Raw genomic sequence first — 20,000 nt, forward strand, 5'->3', positions numbered from 1 at the left:
AAATAGCGTTCTTGATTTGGTGTGTTCCGACAGGATGTTTATGTTGATTTATTCAGCGTATGACGTATTATTCCTTGGTGGTCTGACCGTGGCCGCTCCCAGCCGCCCACCCCGCCTTCACCGTCCTCCCTAATGACGCACAGTCCATTCTTGGGATTTTTATATCATGTTGCTATTCTGCAGGGGACTTTTTTTATAAGCAAGTTGTTTGTTTCTATAAGTCCAGTATTGTATGATACATTTACATTCACATGAAATATTTTCAAAACTGATTTCATGGACTCAAAGCCGATGGAGAGAGACAAACGGGGTTTTCAGGGAATTCTGTTTCATTACAGAATTAATTATAGAAACGAATTTGCAACTGGCCGCTTATTCCCTGCCTCTTTTCCTAATATTCGGCAATCGGTCTCCGAAGATTCAGGAACACTTAAGGGGAAACGGAAATTTTGAGATCAATATGATATCCTGGAAAATAACGGAAATAGGTTGTATTACAGATTTACAACGTGAGCAAAATTTATACTGAAAAGGTTCATGTCTAATTACAATATCTAAAACGGACAAGCTCCTATCTTTTCGTTTCTAGCGTGAATTTGGTTTATGAAGTTCAACCCGTTTTTATGAAAGGGTATTTAGATCTAAGGCCTTACTCTTAATAGCCCAAATGGCATCCACACAGCGAAACAGTGTTACAAGTTCTTGGAATCAACTTAGGAAGTTAAACGCTTTTCGAAAAATGCGACATCATTTCGAGAGAATTTATCACAGAGGGTTACCCAGTGTCACATCAAAAGTTTGTGTCTAGACTTCCCCATAAAATATAAACTTACACGCACATACGCACAACTTTATTCATTCCGGAAATAAAATTAGGGAAATTCCCAGCCAGATCATTCGCTTTTGAGAGGCTGTCGTTCCAATTCAAGAAGCTCTTGGAAATACAGAAAAACACCACAACTTAACGAATTGCCAGTCTGGACTGATCGTGAAGATGCTTCATGTTTGCGACTGATCTAGTGAATCAATCAAATGGAATAGCATACAGTTTATATGTCAAAGGCCAAGCACTGGGGCCTATGAGGCCATTCATTGCTGGAAAGGAAACGCAGTAAGTTGCACTATGAAACAATTATTAGGATAGGTTCTACAGCAACATAAAAGAAAGAAAATAGGAATGGTGGTTGAGTAAAAGGGTCCGAAAGGACGCTGCAAAGAACTTTTTGTAACGCCTACAGTGTACCCTGTAAGGTGCACTACCCCTCTACAAGGACCAATCAAATGTGTCCCGGAGAGGTTTCCTAATCACGGTGACATCACTTCTGTCAGATGTTTTGAAAGCGACCAACATTATTAATGATGACAGGTCCCATATGATTCTTTCTTCATGCGTTAACCGAATAAATCTGGCAACGATGGAGAATATGTGGCATCATATGCCTGTATTCTTTTATATTACTGTTAGATAAAATCGTAATAATGAAAATGATGGATTTATGAAGTGACAGCAGAACCGTGAATAAAGTTATTCCGATTTCACTTTTTAGGATCTTTCCTAGATAGTGACCCCCAAAGATTTTCGGGGGTCGTTATCTAGGACTCATATTTCTTGGGGTCATTATCCGTATGATATTTACAGTCTTTTGTTTATGTTTTGACGGTCATCCCCAACGGGCTTTTACTAAACACGTAGCAGAGGTGGATACATAACGGGTTAAATTCCAAGGGGGTCACTTCCTGGGAAAGATCCGGTTTGCTTTGAGCTGCATTAACTTTACAACATTAAAATACACGGCATTTTTTTTTTTTTATTCTGCAGTGCCCTATATCTTTATCCTTTTTTCTCTAATTCCCTTTGTCATTTCCCTTTGCAAATGTTCGGCGTATTATTGATTGTTGATGTTTGATGCTGAGAAGCTGCTAGTCCTATACGGTGCCGCAATTTGCCTCGCTAGGTGATCTCCCACGTCTCGTCCTCTGACGCAATATTGTTTTGGCGCTCATCCACGTGGTCGGAGGCTCCTACGATCCCCGCCCTCGGGAGGAGGGCGGAGGGGGAGTGGGGGCCAGTGGACGTGAGGGAGAGCGATGACTGACATCCTCCTAAGAGTTTCGTTGCTCTTGAGGCTTTCTTTTGGTCTTTCGGGCGAACCGGTTATTAGCAGTCGGGAATGCAAGACAAGAAGGAATAATGGTGTTTTGATGCTGTGATGACCTCATATATGAAAGTAGCGGTTTCTTGCATCACGTGCATCATGGCAGTTGCCCAAAAAGGAGCGGAACTGGAGATGATCAAGGTGTAATACGCAACTACCTTCACTCGACACTATATCTATATAATGTCTGTCTGTCTGTTCGTTATGCACGCCCAGACTTCACTATGAAAGCTAGGGCTACCAAATTTTTACCATAAATTCCCCTCCCCACAAAGGTAGGTTTTTAGTCAAAATTTGAAATTAGAGGGCAGTTTCTAAGGGGGCCTCAACCCCTCTTTTTCATAGCTCCTCATTTTTCAACTTTCGGAGTTGACACAAACTCTTCGGATTTTTCACAACTTCTGTTGCATGACTGGATCACAAATGATTACTTATTCTGAAAGCGATTGCATAACCCGTCCTTTAATGGTGTCATCACAAACAGCATGCCCCCCCCCCCCCCCTTTTTTTATCTCAAGCAACGCCGGGTACAGCAGCTATAGTAGATTTAAATCACCTGTGCATCTAATGGCTAAGGCCGTCCCTTACGACGCTCCTGATTGACTGTTGATAAGCCAATGGCAGGCTGGAAACTCTCAGTCTCTCTCGAGAGTTCACATAGGCAGGATATATGTTCCACGCCTCCTGAGGGATACGTCTTTCAGGATAGGTGGAACATACATCCTGCCTGTGAACTCTCTCGAGACTGAGAGTTTCCAGCCCTGTGATTGGCTTATCAACAGCTAATCAAGAGCGTCGTAAGGGACTGGCCTAGACGTCAAATGCAAGGTTGATGTGAATCTACTATAGTATATATATGTGTGCAAATAGAAATCTGCAGATTTATTTGGCTATCAGGTCCTTCTGGTCCTCAGTCTGTGATCACACACTGTTATTGCACCATCTGTCTAGAAGCTAATTGCTTTCCTTGTATACTGCATAGACAGACAGACATACACCCTCCCATCATATTTTTACTTATAGTAATCCTCTTGCTTCATCACTGATGAGACATTGCTGCTTAGATTAACTAAGACGTATACAAATCCAAACCCTTTCTGCCTCTTCAAGAATGGGTTAGCAAAGATCACAGACTTAATCAGGATGTTTGTGTTGATGGGCAATAATTTGCTAGTTTTGGGATTAGATGTTTTGACACTGATGGATCGATGATCTACTAATCACGTGGATTATGAGTACGGACGACAATTGATTTAAATAAGGTTTGATCTGGTCTCCGGCAGCAGTGATATTTGGATCCCTTGCGTTGTTATCGCCTCTGCAACTGAGGGGAACACTTCTTAGGCGTGTGTGGTAAAGGATATATCAATAGGATGTTCCTTTGCCTGATTCCTTGTATCCGGAGTTTCGTGAGATTTGGAAGGTCTGAATGATGTCTGTCCCGCGTCACGGATCCCTTCTGACGCACATTCTCTATTGCCTTGTGAAGGGTTTAGTTGCAGTGCTTATTTCCTTCCTTAACTTGAACGAAGGTCACAACTCAGTTAAACTAGACTTGCCCTTTAATCTAATCAAATGGTTCTTGTTTAAAATCTACTGATTGACAATTAGTTATGGTAACATTCCTTTGCACAGGATAATTACTATTAATGACCCATGCATAACTCTACATGGATCATTAATAGTAATTATCCTGTGCAAAGGAACGTTACTAATTATGTTCAAGTTAACCAGATAATTACAGAGCCTACTTCAGTTCCCTCTCTTCCTATAAATGATGCCTCTCTGTAGCAGTTTAGCGAAACTCGAACTGTACAGAGCTCCTCAAAAGTATTGGGTATTTATTTATCTCAAAAGTTTCGTCCATTCCCTGAAAAAATAGCAGATGTTGGAAAAATGAGAAGAGTGTATTTACTAGTGTTGGTATCTTCAATTTTTTCATTACTTAACTGATAGCGATATCTTGCTCCTAAAGCTAACCATATCTGAATTTGTCTAGTAGTTAAAACAAATAACTTTGGCGCAATCGAGTTTTCTCTGTGAGCTGCAGCCCGGTGGTGGCCTGTCCTATATCGTTACCAGACGCTCGATTATGGCTAACTTTAACTTTAAATCAAATAAAAACTACTGAGGCTAGAGGGCTGCAATCTGGTAAGTTGGATTATTGGAGGGTCGATGATCAACATACCACTTTCCAGCCGTCTAGCCTCAGTAGTTTTTTAGGTCTGATGGCGGACAGGAAAAATGCGGACGGATAGACAAAGCCATCTCAATAGTTTTTTTAAGAAAATTAAAAACGAAAAATCCAGATTTAACAATTAATGTTGCATATGACTTCACTAAGACATCACACCTTTCACACACACACACACACCACACTTCAGCTATTCACAGACATGTCAATTATGCACGGCTGGTGTTGGCTGACTACTTGCTCGCATGGTCGAGTTTTCTTTCAATTTTGGTGGAGGGAATAAAACTTGAGTTTCATATGAAAAGTAAATGATAATGATAAAACGTGATTTGTATATGAAAAGTAAATGATAAAAACATGATGAAACGTGAATTGTACACGAAAAATATATGATAAAACATGATTTGTATATGAAAAGTAAATAATAAAATCATGATAAAACGTGAATTGAATATGAAAAATATATGATAAAACGATAAAACACGTGTTGCATATGAAAAATTACTAAAACATGCTAAGACATAAGTTATATATGAAAAATGATAAAAACATGATAAAACATGAGTTATATGAAAAATGATAAAAACATGATAAAACATGGGTTGTACATGAAAAGTAAATGATAAAAACATTGTTGCACTGTGTCATTTTATCACCTCGGTATTAATGCCATTGAAGAAAATATTTTCTCAAATTCATGTACAATAAAAGGAAACGATGCTTGCCTTTGGGCAAAAAAAGAGAGAAAAAAAAATGGAGTCCGTGGATGAATAGATCTGATCACAGCTGGAAGTGCCTATTGAACCAGTTACCCGGTATTGCTCGGAGCTTAGTAAGTAAGTGAAAGTTCATTTGAGTAAAACCTAGTTAGTTACCATAGCCATTGCTTGTACACTTAAAAGCTAATCAAAATTGTACTTTTATTTTTCAAATCGGTTTATTAGTTATCATCAATGAAAAGATAACCAGTATCGGCAACAAAAAAGGTGCTATTATTGTCAAATTATCGATGACAGAACTGAAAAAAAAAGTCCCAGTCACATACTTATCTTCCTCATGAAACATTTATGAGTGGTCTAAAAAGTTTCGTTCATCAGCAATTCTATTCATTGTGCAAGAGTTTTTACTGTTAAAAAACTCACTTCTTTTTCAGCTAGTTGGATATTATACTTACACACCAAATTAGTTTAGGATGTTTTTTCATGAAAAATGAATTCTCGCCAACTGTCAAAGTCGATCACCTGAAAACACGTACCAATGGGTGTAACGTTTCATTGTCCAATCCAGTGAATGCAAATTCTTTTTCTTATGTGAAAAAATCAGAATGATTGCATTTACTGCGGAATAGATTTTACATTAGAAAACAGACTAATCTTACATGTATCATTATTCAACTAGTTCAAAAGGAAGTGTAATTTTTGACGGTAGGAAGTCCTGCATAATGAATAGAATTGCTGATGAACGCAACTTCCTAGACCACTCACAGATGTTTCATGAGAAATACTACATGTAACAGGAGTATTTTCTTACAGTTCTGTCAATATATTTGATTTAATTGTACTTTTTGACATAAATACTTTGCAATTTTCTATAAAAACAAGAAGAAGAAAATTCCACAGCTAGCAGTTATTTTGGACCTTAAATTTTCGAGGCCCACTCTACCGGTGTGAAGTTGAAACTTTGCCTCTTGTTATTGGACAAGTCAAAGTTTTCTACGACTAATTGCCTTTGTACTCGAGTGAATCTGCGTAATGATGAACGTCGATCGTTCAAGGTTGTATTCAGATGCTGCACTCGATTATGCAACTCAGAGCTCTGTGTTATTGCCTATAATTATTTATGACACAAGTCTCACCAACACTGTGGTACTGATAGTGTGTCAGTGTTGTTGTGGTGCTGATAGTGTGCCAAGTGTTATATGGGAAATTTTGGTTTTGAAAAGGTAGGTGAACAACTAAGAGAGCCCTTTCTCGATGTGCATATGTGACAGTCATCAACGACCATCAGAAATGACCTCCTCCCCTTCCTCTGAACCCGAATGTATAGAGCTGGAACGTCCTTCTAGACAGTGGGAATTGACTACAGAAGCGCTATCAATTTCTGGACTATGATATGGGAGATTTAAGAGTAATTTAAGTATTTGGTTGGTCACGTGAGGCAACTCATGCTGTTCATGTTGGACTGACACACGGCAAGGTCGGCTTTAGACTTTTAGTTTGCCTTTAGGTGATCTGCAGGTTATCATTCTGCGCCAGGACCGAGAACAGCTGACAATGGGAGTAGTGTTCATTCAATGAGCTGGAGCCAAAGCCTATCTAAGTATCTGAACTCTAAATTAGACATTCTATGGCGATTCCTTGCACGCAGGTCTCCAAGGACTGGATGAATTTGTGATTAACTAATTGAAGTCTTAGTGTCGTGGAATGCTGGTCATATGCCGCAGGTTCGCGCCTCCCCCAGGCCAATGAAAAATCACTGGCTCTGTATCATGCTCAGTTACTACTGCAGTGTGGGGTCCGTGGTGGCAGGTTGAAATTGGCAGTCTTTGGAAGCTTGAATTTCAAGTCACTGGCCGCTTTTGTGCTCGTTCCGTGTGAATAGGTTTGAACTACCGAAATTACAATATAATAATATCAATTGTTCATTTATGACAAATTTCCCGCGATGAGGATTTTTTCCCCTTCTTTACTTCCTGTATGGGCGTAACATAATTATGTATCTGCGCCCATACTGTAATGATAGAGAGCCAAATTCTCCTGACCTCACGGAAGAGTATGACAGACTCTCAAGGGCTATAGAAATCTGAAAAGGCTTGGGGTCATTCCCGTCATATCAAGGCGAGAAAAACAACAAATCTCACGCTGCGAACCCAACTACTTTCCAATCAGGCGAATTAGTGACGGTAGACCTTGAAAACCACCTGGACAAAGCGCAAAGGCTTCCACTTCCGACAACCTTGTTAGAACTACTGCTGCAGTGAAGGCGAATGACTGTCTGAACGTGTTTGCCCACTAAATTAAGCGGAAATTGTCGAAATTGATCCGAATCTATTGAGTTTTATTGCTTCTTGTTATTTACTGCACACCAAGCTGCAACCCTTTTTACAAAACAGTGTGATACAATCCCAAGGAACCCAAGAGGAAAACGGCCCAATACCGATAAGGAAGTAAAGAAGTAAATAAACAGCACCAGAGAAATAAGAAAGATAAACAAATTCCAAAAATACGGTAGAAAAATAAATAGCTCCAACAATCTAACCATCTTATTAAGATCATTATATAATTTGGTCACTAAAGAAAAAGGAAAAAACTTCTAGGAATCTGTATGGTATTCAAACTCCACAAAAAGCATTGTATAGTGGAAGACCAGAACGGAAGGCATCATGATCGAAGTAATGAAAAACAAGTAAAAAATGCGCCGAAATTTCTTCGGAGCAGTCGAGTTTTCTGTACAGCGTATAATGCTGTATGAAGCTTCTCAGCCACGGCCCATAAAGCTCTAAGCGGCTGCCCATGAAACCTTCATTCACGGCCCGGCGGTAGCCTCAGTAGTTTTTAAGATCTGAGGTCGGACAGAAAAAGTACGGACGGGCAGACAGATAGCCATCTCAATAGTTTTCTTTCACAGAAAACTTAAGAGTCAGGTGCGGATGACCACACACTGAAACGACATAAAAATATGGCAGATTAAAATAATAAAACCATTTATTAATCATAGACGGGTCTCCAGAAATCTCGAAAAACATTTTCATTACATCGATTTTTTTTGAACCGATCAGAAACGGTGTCAATGAGAATACCTGGGTGGGGCATTCAATGCCAAACATACTAAAAGTCATACCTCGAGTTCTGTTCACGGGTGTGGCCGGGATGGGGCGGGCATCTGGGGCTTACTACCCCCTTCCCTCACTGATAATAAATAATTCAATCGTGTTTTTCCTGAAGTAATCATAATGAGTTCATTTTGTATGACGAATGTCACTGACAATGTATAAGTAGATAGAAGAGAGTCTCACTTAGAGAGGACTTGTGTCATCGAATTTAAGTTTCATTTGTAGTGTATAAATAATTTGACGGTGTCCGGATGGTTGCTTCACTAGGAATTACTCGCATGAGCACTCTTTCAAATCTAACATAAATCGAGAAAGGTTTAACTAAGAACTGATAAAATATATGCTTGCTTGGAAATACACATTCCGAGAACGCAAGCATTTGATCTGTTGCTGGTTCAACCTTTCCTGAATTATTCCAGAGATCTCTTGATGATCAGCCTATATATACCAAGTGTTTCTCTCTTTTGGTACTGATACACTGTGTTCGCTTACAAAATTGAAAAAACAGAGAGAGAGAGAGAGAGAGAGAGAGAGAGAGAGAGAGAGAGAGAGAGAGACTGGTATTTTGAGAATCAGTGACTCATGCAATACATAAATACGCATCCTTTTTAAATCGGGAGAATATCAATATTGTTCGCATGACGATCATTTAACGTCAAATAATTTTTCATCATCAATCTTAGCGCGAAAAACAGGTGATGTATACAAACAAGTCAACTCCCTCGGATGCCCACCCCAACACTCATTGCAAACGCCACAAAGCCGCCCCCCTCCCCCTACAAAAAAAAAAAAAATAAAATAAGAGGATAAACAAATAAAAAACTAACAATTAGATTTCAGCACTTTTAACAGCATGCGAAATACTATGTACATCCTTCATGCAAGCAAAAGCAGACTATTTTCTCTTCTCGCAAGATTTTAACCACAAACACACTTGCCTTTCTTTACGCCAAAACGAGCTATCAGTACAAATACTTACTCGTAATTGTTTCTGTGGTTAACAACACTGTTACATTTGACATTTAGATGGTATCCAAAAGTGAAAAAAAAGAAAAGAAGAAGAAAGAGAAAAAAAACTAAGTACCTACAGCTCAAAATTAGAAACAAGTAGACCCCGTTTTAGGTCAAGTACCATTTTCTTGGGGTGTTTTCTTTGATCAAATCTAAAGACACGAGTGACTGGAATTTTACCGTAAAAGGCGAGTAAATCTAATGGGGAAAAAATTGAAGGTATACGACTAAGCTAATATCTAGGAGCAGTGTTAGGTTAGACATTAACTCTCGCCCCAACACCCATCCCCCCCACCCCCCACAAGTTTCACTTTCGACCAAAGGCTTTCCCAAGTATCTCCTGCAACGACAGAGGGCGTGAAATAAATAGAGAAAAAACAAGAGTTCCTTGCAAGATAAGTTTCACTTTTCACGGGCCTTCACTTCGCCTGATAAGTTAATGATTAATTCTGAAAAATCCACAGCTAATATTAGCCGAGTTTTTGTTTTGTTTTTTTATAACAAAATTTTATTTTTTTATAGACAGTACATCGTGTCATGAAAATATAAATGGGATCTTTTTGCGGCGTGCTTAGTACAAGCCCGTTGGGATGACTATAAAAACAAATAAAAAACTGTAAATACCATAAATGACCCCATAAAATATTAGTCCTAGATAACGGCACTCGAAATCCCTGGGGGGGTCACTATCTAGTTAAGATCTTAAAAACCAATAAACGATCTCTATATTGAGCAAGGCTCAGAGCTCAAAAGCATACTAAGGTCACACTTCTTCGGTATACTTTACAAATGTACGAAGGGAAGGAGGGATCCATTATTGTAAAATAAATTTTTGTGTTATGCGAGTGGTTCTCAACCAGGTTGGGAATGGGGGATTTGACAGTTTCAACAGGGGCAATTGTGACCACAGATTGGCAGGCTCAAACTGGCTCTAGGACCACACAAAACGTAGTGTATCGATCCGCACTACTGAGAGGTCATGCTGGGCTTTCTCTCCGGTAGCTCGTGTGTTTTCATTAGTATATTGTTGCATATTATTTGGAATGCAATTCTTGAGGCAGACAATTTTGGAAAGGGAGAGGGGGGGAGGGGGATGACATTCTGACATATGGTGCATGGGACAAAAAAGGTCGAGAACCACTGCATTATACATTTCACTAATTACTAGATGATATCCAGGCGACACTAGCTTACAGCACCTTCCAGTAATTGCCCTTCTTGTGTTGTTGGCGAGAAAAAACACGGTAAAATGGAAGGTTTCTTTCTGTTCTCTCCTCAGAATAATAATAACAAGCTGAGCGAGAGCTCCGAGAAGAAACCGCACTCATTTGGGAAGGGAAAGTGAAAACGAGAGGTAGTTATATTGGTCTTGACTTTCCTTCGGGGCCCCACTCGAGCGGTTTTCCTAGTATCTCCTTTCTTTATTTCGTCTTATTCTTTTTTTTTTTATCTTTGGAAAACAAATGATGTACAATATAAATGAAGGTGGAGTCTGTCACCTATTACGAGGCATTGGTTATAACTTCTCTCTAAAATGGAAAGCGTCATTTTCAATCTGTGGTTGAGAGGCGTCATTCCGTCGAGTTGATCACATTCATTATGAGAATCGTTTATATAATGAAGCTCAGCTATTTGATGAAAGTGGATTTTTTTCTGTATTCTTATAGCCGACGACTCAACATAAAAAAGAAAACAGCGGAATGAATGTATTGTAGATATAGTACACAACGTTATTTTAAAGAATTTCATGACTTCACATTCGTAGACGGCTGTTATATGCTCATTAATGAGCATATAACCTTTGCATATACAAATGATTTTCCAAGAGCCGATAATAACGTTCATAATCGCTCTCAAGTAAACGGGGAATGACATTCTGAGTTAAGGTGAAAGGGTGTATGGGGCCCCCACCGCGGCCCCCCCCCCAAAAAAAAAAGGTTGATAAGCACTGTTCTAGACTGACTGGGCATCCTGCCCAGGAATGCATACCCAAACGATTCTTGAACTTCAAGATTCGTCGAACTCATAGAACCTTGCTTCCTTGAGGACGGGGAGCAAGAGGAAGGAAGAGCTTCTATGAAAGCCTGAGAGACAAGAGGAGCGCTGCATGGGCTTGGCCATGAGGTGGGACGATGTAGTGATCTCCCGAGGTTTCGTAAAGTCCAAATTTGAAAATCTGCTTTCAGGCAGGAGTCACGTGTTATGCCCCTTGAAGTCTTACGCTTCCGGACAATTTCACTTTGAATTTACAAACACATTGTAAATTGAAATCTCACTCCTCAGCACAATCCTACAGTTTCATTCTACAAACACACTGAAGGATATTTTATTTATTTTATTTTCCCTCAAATCCCTCCATTTGCCGTCAGTGCAACTCACGCTGCGCACTGCAGGCATTACTTTAGGTTCTCTGCAGTGTTCCTTCGACCATTTTTTACGCTTAACTCCTTTCATATTTTTTCTCTTCCATCTTGTTTTCCATCTTCTCCTGACATTTGATTGACAGTGCAACTGCGAGGTTTTCCTCCTGTTAAACCTTTCAAACATTTTACTGTCAATTTCCGTTTCATCGCTAAATGACCTCATAGGTACCAGTGCTTGGTCTTTGTCCAAATTCCATACTGCATTCAATTCACGATTCGTACGCTCATTCGAAATTATTTTGCAACTTTCTTAGATCTTTCGACAACAGCCTCTAGAAATGCTACTTGGCAACTCTCGTCAAGACAGGAATTTGGTTATATGAGAAATTTCCAGCTCGATCTTTTTCCAGCTGTATTTCTGTCGTACTACGACACGGCACCAATATCTTACTCAATCAAATGATATTGCTATTATACTACCAAGGTTATCATCGTTTGTAATGATAACGGTTTTCATCAAAGTGACATGCGTAAGTAACAGCAACATTTATAACTGTGATCTATGCTAAATGTTGTGTACATACTGTTACGAATCAAACTATTCAAGAAGGGTATTGCAGTAAACTATTTAATCCTTGGATACTTTACAATTCACTAACTTTGTCCATTTTCGATATCTGGGTTAATTAAACGAACACTAGATCCAATGCAATGATAGACTTTCGGTATTGTCACAAAAAGAAAACTACTTACATTAAGTTTCTGGTTGTTAGACAACTTGTCATACAAACCTCTCTCTCCGTGTCTTTTATTTGAGAATCAACAACTATGAACTTGTTTTCTCTATTGTTTACAGCAGCAGTTGCTGGAAAGTTGGCGCGAACCGCGACAATGATTCGCCGATCTTGGAAAACATTAGGCCTAGCGAAGAGGGATCGTTTACTACACACCATTTCCTTTCTCACACAATGCCTCTAGAGATGAGGAGCTGCGCGTTCGCCTATTTTTCCATGTGATCTGCGACGAGATTATGGAGAGATGATTTTTCATTATTCTGTGTTTTCGATATCACCATAAAAGACACATTTTTCTTTCTTTCTTCATGCAATCCCGACAACGCTTATTAGACATGCGTCGATAATTACGCTTAATTTTGTGGAGTTAAACTTAGTTTTCACTTGGATTCTTCTTGGCGATCAAACGTCAATTTTTCAAAATATTACGTACATGTTTATAAAATGAAGTTTCCAACCATTCGTTTATTAATATCAATTATGATATTCTAATGAGACAGAAGCATTTTCTGGCACCTACTGAAATTATAAGTCATTGTTTGGTGAACGAAATGTACGGGAAGAGTTCTGCAGAATTATTTTATTACACGCTTTTTGCAACTGCCAACAGTTAGACGCTGGACTTGCCAATCAAATGGTGCATTACACCAAGCAAGATAAAATCAAAGGACCTTCTGAAATGCCGCTTTCTGACAATATTTTATGGCTTATTTCAATTTTTATTATAAGCTTGAAGGTAGATAACATTTTGCTTTTCGTTTTTCTCATTGAATTCACCCTCTCTAAACGTGGCCTGAAGAGACCAAGTTAACGAGGTCCTCATTAAACTGATGTCTAGTCCAACGAGTTAAAACTTACTTCCCTATCAGACACAATTGAAGTGTGTTTTGTTTCCATTTTAATCATCTCATTCATCCCTTCTGTGAATATCCAGATTTTGCGACAGAAAAGTGCGGCTCGTTGCAACTTTCCAGCGCAACAGTCTTCGTCTTCACTTATAAGAAAGAAAGCCTCACTCCACTGCATCTTCATTTGCCTGCTTGCTTCCGCCCGCTCTTGTTTATGTTCCGGTTTGCTTCTAGTTATAAACGATGGAAGGGAAGTTCGTTTGAGACTGAGCAAGCCTTGTGCTGGCACACGGGCTCTTTCTTGTTCCTCGCAAGCCAAGGACAAGAAGTAAACAGGTCAAAAATGTGCAGAAGAAACGAGTTTTCTTTTCAACGTATAATGCTGTATGAAACTCTCAGTCACGCCCTATGAAACTCTGAGCCGAAGCCCATCACACTTTTAGCCACAGCCCGGTGGTGGCCTGTGTTACTGGCAGCTATACCGCTGCCAGACACCCGATTAGGGCTAATTTTAACCTTAAATAAAATAAGAACTACTAATGCTAGAGGGCTGATATTTAGTATGTTTGATGTTTGGAGGGTGGATGATCAACATAACAATTTGCAGCCCTCTGGCCTAAGTAGTTTTTAAGATCTGAGGGCGGACAGAAAAACTGTGGAAAGACGGACAAATATCGGCCTCAATGGGTTTCTTTCACATAGAACTAAAAAGGAAGGGATGAAAGATTTGCCGGTGGAGTCTGCTTCTCTAGCTACATCCACTGACCTGTAGAGCGTGGCCTTGAGCTGATGCCGATTTTGCAGTTACGAAATGGATGTGCGTTTTTTGGCTCCCACGAGCTGGTAAGAGTATTTTCTTAGAGAAATATTTCTTATATGAAATATGAAGTTTCATGCTAAAAGGTTCTATAGAAATAACGTTGTCTTTTTCTTGGTTTGTACGAATTTCCATTTGAACCTTGTAATGATTAACGACGGCTAACCCTGAAACCACATTTATCACTCTTCAAACTGGAACAATCAGTCTACATCACACCAGATGGAATGAGGAGCACCTGTGCCTCTTAGCTGACGATGAAGGTCTGCTGAGAATAACAGATGAGAAATAATTCTTCTTATATAAATTTTTCTTGTAACTGTGTCATCAAGTTCATAGTTCATGATTCCCTTTAGATGGTTAAAAAAAAGAAAAGTACATCAAAAGACCTGCTACGGACACGACTTCAGTAATGGAGAAAATACATCTGATGATCACTGGCGGGATGGACGGATCACTTTGGACAGGAACATGCAAAAGTTAAGAGTTCTTATATGAATATATGACTATGAAGTGGAACTGGACGGAAAAAACCTGCCTTCCCTCACATACACAATTTTCAGCTCTTCTCTTCGTGAGACGGTACTTCTTCCATCCACAAGTTTCAGTATTGTATTTGTCATCACAACCATAATGTAAAGATTCTTATAAATGGCTTAAAAGAGGGAAACAAGACCAAAAGAGAGAGAGAGAGAGAGAGAGAGAGAGAGAGAGAGAGAGAGAGAGAGAGAGAGAGAAAGCTGCCCGCTTTAGTGTACTATTTGAAATAATGAATTAATAATATATATAAAAAAAATGTGCTCCCACGCTAAATACATTCTCTCTCTCTCTCTCTCTCTCTCTCTCTCTCTCTCTCTCTCTCTCATAAACGTGTGCCACCGTGATTAACGTGACATTCCTAAGTAATTAACTAGAAGTAAAATGAATACTGTAAGTTTTCTAAAGGTTTTAAAACTGGATTTTCAAGCATACTCAAAAAAAGATAAAGATACAGCAATGATTTTAATCTGGTATCAGATGAGTTAAGCATGATTTCGTTTATAAAAAGTACAGAATGTTCAAAAAATGATTTATATTGTTAAAAGCCTTTGGGGATATATGGAAAATACTTTTACTTCGCAGTATGTCCATGCCTTTTTTTTTGATAATTACTAATTTTGTGTAATTCCTCGTTGGACGAGTGGTTTTCGCGCTCGGCACCAATCCGGTGGTCCGAAGTTCGATTCTCGGCCCGGCCAACGCGGAATCAGAGGAATGTATTTCTGGTGGTAGAAATTTAGTTCTCGATATAATGTGGTTCGGATCCCACAATAAGCTGTAGGTCCCGTTGCCAGGAGACAGTTGGTTCCTAGCCACGTAAAAATATCTAATCCTAGGAGAGCTAGTTAGTCAGCTCAGTGGTCTAGTTAAACTAAGATATGCTTAACTTTTTTTTTTTTTACTAATTTTATGTAAATAGATTGTAATGTATATATAATATTATAAATTGTAAAAAACTGTAAATGTACATTTTCTAAAAGAAAACAAAGGAAAAGAAATAATACCACTATTTCGGAGATTAGAGGACCGATTAACCATAAACAGTCCGGAGAAAGAACATCAGGAAATTTGCCGTCAAGTTCTGGGAAGGAATCGGATAGATGAGATCAGAAAACGGAACAGAAAACGCCTCCTTTTCCGGGTGTGGTGGTTCACGAAATAATCACCTGCCTGTTCCATGCTAGGCTGATATGACAGCGTTCTGCGGAAGTGTATTACTTCATTAAGATCAAGACCATCTCTTCCTCCTTTGCTACCAAGACGCTGACATGTGAATGACTTCATCTTTGTAGAGCGATCGCCATCAGTCCAACAAACCACCAGAAAAATACTCGGTTCCAGTAAGAATCTCTGTCAATAGGTTTCGGTAGCCAAAACAAAGAAAATATGGAATTCAGGCCAAAGGCCAAGCGCTGGGACCCATGAGGCCATTCAGCTCTGAAACGGAAATTGACGGCAAGAAGGTTTGCAAGATCTATATAACAGGAGGAAAACGTCGCAGCTGCCCTTTGAAACAATTGTTAGAGAGGGTGGAAAATCAGATGGAAGGAATCGAATATGAACGGAGGTACAGTCATCTACAAAACAGGGAGGGACGACGAACAACTTACAGCAAGAGAACGTAAAATCCACCGTAATCTTCAGCGCAAAGGTGAAAAAACCGTCGTTGAGACCAAATAACGTCTTTCTGCTCATTACCGGAGGGAGCCGGGAGGGGGAGGAGGTGGAGGAGACGGCGGCCGGAAGTGTGATCACACCCCGTAGAAGGCGTTGTGCTTCCTGACGCCTACTCTTCAGATCATAAATCCAAACCACGTCCTTCCTCGCACACCCATCGCCTAGCGTTATTCTTTTTTTCTATCCACATTTTAACATACTGAACATTCGCTCGCAGTTACTCTATTATGCTTCCTCTGAGAAATTTCGCAACCAGACTACAAATCATTCTCGTCAGCCTAATCTTAACTGTACGTGACGAGACCAGTGGATTGGTTTTCTTGTTTATTTATGTATAGAGTTTGCAGTTATTTTTGTCGAGGCGTTAAACCTTTAATGGAGCAGAAAGGTTAATTCCTGACTGCCTCACAGTTACCAGCCATTAGGCTTATGATTATAATGAGCCTTTTAATTTGGTGCTGGTCATGACAACTTTTCTTTGCTTGCTCGTATGTCGGGCGCCAAGTGCTGCTACTTCTTAAATGAGTTGTGTTATGATCTTTGGCTGCATATTTCAATCGAGGTGAGTCAGAGTCCCAAGTATTTCACTTGAGGAGAGTCAGGGTCCCTAATATTTCACTCGAGGTGAGTCGAAGTCCCTATCGTTTCACTCGGAGTGAGTCAGAACCTCTAATATTTCACCCGGGGTGAGTCACGACCCTTAATATTTCACCCGGGGTGAGTCGGAACCTCTAATATTTCACCTGGGGTGAGGTTCCATCGAACCCTTAATTATTTCAAACCTGGAGGGTGAGGTCAGTAACCGGCTAATATTTCACCCGGGGTTGAAAAGTTTTTTTCCCCACGACCGCCCTTAATATTTCACCCGGGGTGAGTCACGACCCTTAATATTTCACCCGGAGTGAGTCAGAACCGCTAATATTTCACCCGGGGTGATTCACGACCCTTAATATTTCACCCGGAGTGAGTCAGAACCGCTAATATTTCACCCGGGGTGAGTCACGACCCTTAATATTTCACCCGAAGTGAGTCAGAACCTCTAATATTTCACCTGGGGTGAGTCACGACCCTTAATAGTTCACCCGGAGTGAGTCAGAACCTCTAATATTTCACCCGAGGTGAGTCACGACCCTTAATATTTCACCCGGAGTGAGTCAGAACCGCTAATATTTCACCCGAGGTGAGTCACGACCCTTAATATTTCACCCGGAGTGAGTCAGAACCGCTAATATTTCACTTGGGTGAGTCAGAAACCCTAATATTTCACTCGAGGTGAGTCAAAGTACTTAATATTTCACTTGAGGAGTCAAAGCCCCTAATATTTCACTTGTGGTGAGTCAAAGTCCATAATATTTCACTCGAAGTGAGTCAATGTCCCTAATAATTCACTCTAAGTGAGAGAGACAATGCCTCTAATATTTCACTCGAGGTGAGTCAAAGTCCCAAATAATTCACTCTAAGTGAGTCAAGAGTCAACGCCTCTAATATTTCACTCGAGGTGAGTCAAAGTAATTCCAACGGCGCACCACATGAAGTGCACTGACGGCATTCCGGGGAAGCTTCAATGAAGCAACCAAGGTAGCAGCTGCCAGCCCTGAAATGACTGAATGAGGTGCTCTTTCCGATACGATAGCATGGCAGAACACAGCGGCTCGTGATCTCCTTTCAAGCAGCAATTCGGCAATGCTGCTTGAAAAGTCCATTTCTATTCAAGAAAATTTCCGTTATACGGCTTCAAATCTGTCAACTCGACTTCCCATAGTGGGATAAGAACTATTAGATTCACATACCATTCCTCTAACAAACAGGTATAAACTTTTATCGTTCGTTCTTCATCTATATATTTTTCCAACTAAAATATTATTGACTACAATAACTATTGCCAAACCGTATCCTAAATTTTTTTTGAAAAATCTATATAATTAAAAGTTCAAATATATACATATACATATATATATATATCTCAACGATGAAGAAGGCGAAGAAGACAGAGCAACAAACAAAAGGAATGTATCACTGGCAGATATGCTTTCAAACAGGCCAAATGGAGGATGTAATACGATTTATGACACAAATAATGTAAAAAATAAATAAATAAATATATAAAAAGTGTCGCAATGCACGGCGTACACTTGTAACACTTCTTTGGAAAGAAAGAACAAAAACTAAAGCTGACAATCCTGTGTCAATATCGAAAAATGGAAAATCACTAAAACAATAATTCTAAAGCCTTAACACAGTCCTCACCCAGGGCAGCGCCACCGATGAGCCATCTCCCAGGGAATTCAACTTACCTGTGGAAGAGAAAAAACACGTTAGTTACACAAACAAATGGCTGCAATGGTAACATCAAACTAACATCCTATTAATGATAAGCATTTGTGATAAAACTTCACATTGACGTGTAGAGTTCCTGTACATATTTTTAATTGAAAGTTAACAACAGTAAAAAATGGACCGAAGTTTTTATGGCGCAATCGAGTTATCTGTACAGCGTATAATGCTGTATGAGACGCGGCCTTGAAACTTTCAGCCACGGGCAAGTAGTGGCCTGTCCTATTGCGGGATTTAGCCTTATATAAAATAAAATCTAGTTAGGCTAGAGGGTTGCAATTTGGTATGTTTGATGATTGGAAGGTGGATGATCAACATACCAATTTACAGCCCTCTAGCCTCAGTAGTCTTTGATCTGAGGGAGGACAGAAAAGTGCGGACGGATAGACAGCTTCCTCAGTAGTTTTCTTTTGCAGAAAACTAAAAATCAATGTTTTGTTGAAGACTATTACCTGTATGATGCTTCAGGTTGTTTTTAAAGATGATTTTCTTGAAGATCTAAGTAAGTCTCAGTATTCATGACACAATTGTTACTGTAATTGATTTTAAAAGTATTAAGAGCTCGTCTTGTTGTTGAAGTAACTCAACAGTTTAATTGATAATCCCAACGACGAACTATTGAACCAAAACTACGTCAGTCTCATTCACGATTTCAAATGTGGGCAAATGTTATCGAATTCACTGGAATTTATATAAAAGTGATAAGTTTTGTCTTCAGACTCGATAAGAGAATGAAGGAACCTTAACAGTTACAACAGAAAATAAAGAAATTGCTTCTGATTTAGAAACTTAGAAAGTCTCTGTTCTACTCAATTTTCGTAAATTACCAAAGATAACTAGAAGTAATTTCTCTAGAAAGTCGTTTAACACTTTAAAAAAAACTGAATTCTTTTACTGTCATTGTAATAGTCATAATGACCTCTTCACGTCTCCATTTCCTCATACTCTTTGGCTATTCTTCTCACAATGGGTCTTGAAAACGATATTTTATTAAAATTACAAATTTATGTGATAAAAGTGACCAGTCATATCCTGAACTGAAATAATTCACATAAAAGCGCCGATGAGAATTATTCCAATTTACATTATAATGACTTGTGTATCAAGTTAGATAAAGTATGCAATGAGTCAAATTGTATAAAGATGCCAAGAGCAAAGCGCCTCGAGTTTTGTGATTGAATGTGCGGCTAAGAAAAAGGATAATTGGTATAAATAACTGAATGCAAAATTATAAGCACATTCAGTTCGTTAACACTGTGACCCAGAAAACGGGCCAAAAATGTCAGGTGACCCAGGGAGGTATCCAAAATTGGGGAATGACCGTGTTCATAAAAAATACTGAATTTACAGGTAAACCATGCGGTGGAAACCTCATAGCATCTATTCGATTGTTTGTAGGGTGCTTTTACGTTGCATGGGACCAGTGGTTATTCA

General features: G+C 39.4%; 1 protein-coding gene across 1 annotated transcript in view; it reads right to left on the bottom strand.

The window, feature by feature from the left end:
• Nucleotides 1-20,000, bottom strand: part of LOC135224566 (uncharacterized) — a 233,478-nt gene that overhangs the window by 129,465 nt on the left and 84,013 nt on the right. The gene's annotated exons all lie outside the window — the stretch shown is intronic.

The sequence above is a fragment of the Macrobrachium nipponense genome, chromosome 12 (genome assembly GCF_015104395.2).
Source record: "Macrobrachium nipponense isolate FS-2020 chromosome 12, ASM1510439v2, whole genome shotgun sequence".
NCBI lineage: Eukaryota > Metazoa > Arthropoda > Malacostraca > Decapoda > Palaemonidae > Macrobrachium > Macrobrachium nipponense.